Source organism: Enhydra lutris, unplaced genomic scaffold (genome assembly GCF_002288905.1).
Source record: "Enhydra lutris kenyoni isolate GAN:26980312 unplaced genomic scaffold, ASM228890v2 scaffoldscaffold94, whole genome shotgun sequence".
NCBI lineage: Eukaryota > Metazoa > Chordata > Mammalia > Carnivora > Mustelidae > Enhydra > Enhydra lutris.
This window is the reverse complement of record NW_019154178.1, coordinates 3619290-3623874: the sequence shown is the minus strand read 5'-3', so window position 1 is coordinate 3623874 and position 4585 is coordinate 3619290.

Here is a 4585-nt window from a genome sequence, read left to right as displayed (position 1 = left end):
CTTAGCCTAATTGTTGGACAATCTCTTAGCCTAATTGTTGGACAATCTCTTAGCCTAATTGTTGGACAATCTCTTAGAAGGTTAACGCATTTTTACTACATGACTCCACGATTACACACCTAGGTATTTGCTTAACAGAATGAAGAAACTCCATGCATTATGGAAATGTGTGCTCACAAGTGTTTGTGCAGCTCTCTACCTAAGAGCTGAAAACCGAGAAAGAGCTACACGCCCATCAGTGGGTGCCTGCCTAGACTCACTGCAGTGTATTTACACAATGCAACAAAAAGATGAACTCCAAAGTCACACACATCGTGGATAAATTTCAAAAATATGCTTAATGGAAGAGGCCAAAAAGCAAAAAGTACATACTATGTGATTCTATTCATATGAAATTCGAGTATTGTCGAATGCAGTGGTGGTCTAGGGGAGTGATTGGGAGGGGGGCGTGTGGAACAATTTCCTGTGATGGAAATGTCTTATATCATTGTGGTAAGTACATGGATACACATATTTGTCAAAACACAGTGGATCACACACTTAAAGTGGGTGTCTACTATTATATATAAATTATGTCTTGATATCTTTGGTTCAGGGATGAAACTTAAACGAACCCGACACTGTGTATTAAAGCTAAAGCTGGAAAGCAGCTAGAAACAAATGTGTGAGATTTCTTTCACCTTGGCTTAGGAAAACGTTTCTTACACAAGACCCGAGAAGGACTAAACATAAAACCATGCATTTATAAGTAAACTTAACCAAAATTGAAAAGCTCACTCTCATTAAAAACACCATTGAGAAAACAGAAATGCAAGCTACAGACTTGGAGGGAATATCCACAATACACGTATCTTACAAACAACTTTAATCCAGTATTTATAAATACGTCCTAGAATTCAACAATGAAAAAGCAGTCTTATTAAAATAGGCAAAAGACTAGAACAATTTTCTAAAAAGACATATGAATGACCAATAAGAAAATGAAAAAAGCATTCAACACAATTGGATATCAGGAAAATACAAAGTAAAACTAAATGAGATGATATTTACCCCACTGGAATGACTAATATATTTAGGAAACAAAAACGAAAACAAAAGCAGAACAAAACACCTGGCAGTACCGAAAGTTGGAAAGAATATGAGGCAACTGGTGGGAATATCATGTGGCACAACTGCTTTGAAAAACACTGGGCAGCATCTTATAGAATTAAATATATATATATATCTACCCAGACATAAGAGAGAGGTATAACAGCAATTGTCCACAAAAGACCTTTACAAAATATGTTCATGGCAGGTTTATTCATAATAGCCCATTGGAGTCAACAACCCAAATGTCTCTCAACAGATAAATGGGTAAGTATATTTTTACATATTCATACAAGAGAAGACTATGCAGCAATGAAAGAAGAGAATGCCATGATTTTTTTTTCAACAATAAAAAAGAAGGAAATCCTGTGATTTTCAGCAACGTGGATGGAACTTGAGGTCATTATGCTCAACAAAACAAGTCAGACAGAGAAAGATAGATATGTATGACTTCACTTATATGTGGAATCTCAGAGAGCTGAACTCAGCCTCAGAGAGTAGAATGGTGGTTGCCAGGGGGGAGGGCAGGGGGGGTTCGGAGATGTTGGTCAAAGGTCACATAGTTGTAGTTGTAAAATGAGTAAGTTCTGGGTTCTAAGGTACAGCATGACGACCTTAGTTAACAACACTGTTGGGTTATATACTTGAAAATGGCCGAGAGAGTAGATCTTAAATGTTCTCACCACATACACACAAAAGGTAATTTGTGAGGAGTTGGAGTTGTTAGCTGATCTGACTGTGATGATTTCCTCACAACATACACGTGTGTATCATTGTTACATCGCACACTGTTATCTCACACAATGCTATATGCCATTATATCTCAATAAATCCAGAAAAAGGAAATCAATACTGTGTTGTCTCAAGGCAGGAAGCAGCTGGGAAATGGCATAGAGTAAGATTTAGGGTGATAGAACTGTTTTATTTTTTGATTGCTGTGATGGGTAAGTAGGCGAATGTATTTGCAAAAACTCACTAATAACTTACACTTAAAATACTTGACTTTTATTTATGCAAATTATTTCTCAATTTAAAAATAAGTTAAGGGAAAAAGTGAATGCAAAAGGGAAGTTAAAATCCCCATGACCACATTTTTAAGAATTGAATCAACAAAATATACTCAAGAAACTCAAAATACGGTATTAAAAACTGAGAAGGAGAATGCAGTAGAAAAGACATGAGAACAAGAAGAAAAAATAACTCTCAGTGGCAAGAACCTAAAAACCTATTCCCTGACCTGAGAACATCATCCAAAACCAGGAAGCTTATGGTCTCTGAGAATGGCTGGATAATTTCTGGTGACCACTCAAGAGGAGCTCCAACTACAAGGCTAGTGGTGTAGTGGTGTGACCCAGCCTCCCCTCTGGGTGTGCAGGAAAACCAGTCTCACCCAGATGAACTCAGACAATGATCACACTCAGATCACCCACAAAGTTATGACAAGGGAAAACCCAGAAGAACAACACCCTTGTTGGAATTAATGGTGTGCCTGTGTAGTGACAGTGATACGCAGGTGTTCCTCCACATAAAGGCTTAATGCCCCATGGGGGCCGTGCTATGGGTGGGGAGGCTCCATGCCTACGTGAACACCTTGCCATAAGTAACTCTCTTTCCCACAGCTACCCACACCCAAACATCGACTGATGTAAGTTCATAAAGTTCTGGCCATCTTGGCACAAAGCAGGGCTCCTCTGAATGATCATTGTACTATGGAGCTCACCCCCAGGGCAGCTGACGCTGCCCCTGGGAGTCCCTTCAGCATGATCATCTTCTCTGCCCAGGGCAACTGTGAATCCCATGCATTTACTAATAAACATCCTACATGCCACGCCCTCTCAGAGTGGGCTTCCTGGAGAGCTCACCTGGAAAGAGCCTGGTAGATTCATCCGTGAAACAGATGGAAACTCCTACCCAATATTTCAGAATAAGCTGAAAAGAGTTAAAAAAGTCATAGAATGTGCAAAACACTAGCAAAGATCAGAATTTAAAAGAATTCAGTTGTGAGTGATTAGAGGAAGGGACGTCTTGGAAAGCAAAAGGATAGATCAGGAAGCAGCTAGAAATGAACCAAACACCACTTCGTAAATGAAGTCTAAACTTGGGAGAGCATATGCCTAAATAAACATGGTGGATAAGGCCATCAATGGGAAAAGCAGATATGAAAGAGGAAGAACTAGAGAAAGGATGAAGATGATTCTGGAGAATGCATCCTCTAGATTTCTGTCCTTATAAAGTCTCAAGCCAGCCAAGCAGCGAGGCATGCCATGAGAAGACACAAGGGCTGTTTCTGTTGGAGAAAGAAGAGAGAGTGATGAGATGTTAGTGATATTCCAGGTGTGAGCTATTTAGGTTGACTCTGAAAGTTCGTTGCTGTGCCAATCATGATTTGTACATTTTTCTATCAGTGAGTTTTGCTTCCATAAAAAGTGAACTTGATACACTGGTTTTTCATGAATGAAATATGTTTTATATGGAGGTATTAGCAGTAATATTTTCTGTTCTCTCCATTTTTATATTTCCTCTGAAAATATTTTGTTCTTACATCTTGACCTCCATGTTTCACATTCAAGCCTTCTTTAAATGTCTGGCAAGCCTGGGATATTGAAATATATTCCTGTGTTACTGAACTGTCGCACTGAAAAGCTTGCTAGAAGATCTCTCCATGGGTGTTCCTAAGACTAGAGGGCTCTCTGTAGGAGGAGAGTCAGGCAGAGCAAAGTTGTTCATTTTGTTGAGGTGACTCCTAACTTCCAGTCACCTCTGGCAGAAAGAGATGGTCCTGTTTCCCTTCTGGAGCCTGAGGTGGGGAGAGGCCAGAGAATCATCCATGCTGTGGGCACACACACTCACCCCTGCTTCAAGTACAGCTCCTGCTGACCCACCTCTCCAGAAAGGAAACCCCCAGGCTCACCCCACATGGAAGAAATGAAAAACAACCCTATCAGACAACAATCTGCGGGCTGGTCTCTGACGTCTTTCTTATCAGCTTGTGATGAGATGCAAAGCAGTGAGGGAATGTTATAGAACGTAACATTACTGAGACATCCCGTCAGCGCACACACACCTTTTGCACAGAGAATAGGATGTCAGATGTTTCTTCCTTCCGTTTCTCTAATACTTTCTTTATTTATATTTTAATTTAAATTTTAGGCAGTGGACCTACAGTGCAATATTGGTTTCTGAAGTAGAACCCAGAGATTCATCATTTGGGCACAAACCCTAGTGCTCATCACAACAGGTGCCATCCTTAATGCCTCTCCCCCATCTAGCCCACCCCCAGTCCCCTCCCCTCTTTCAACCCTCAGGTTGTTCTGGGTCCTTGGCAGTCTCTGATGGCTTGTTTCCCTCTCTCTTCTTTCTCTTTTCCCCCTTCTCAATGTTCGTCTGTTTTCTTTCTTAAATTCCACATATGAGTGAGATCATATGGTATTTGACTTTCTCTGACTGACTTATTTCACTTAGCATTTTTATTGTGTTTTACCGAAGTATTGGCTTG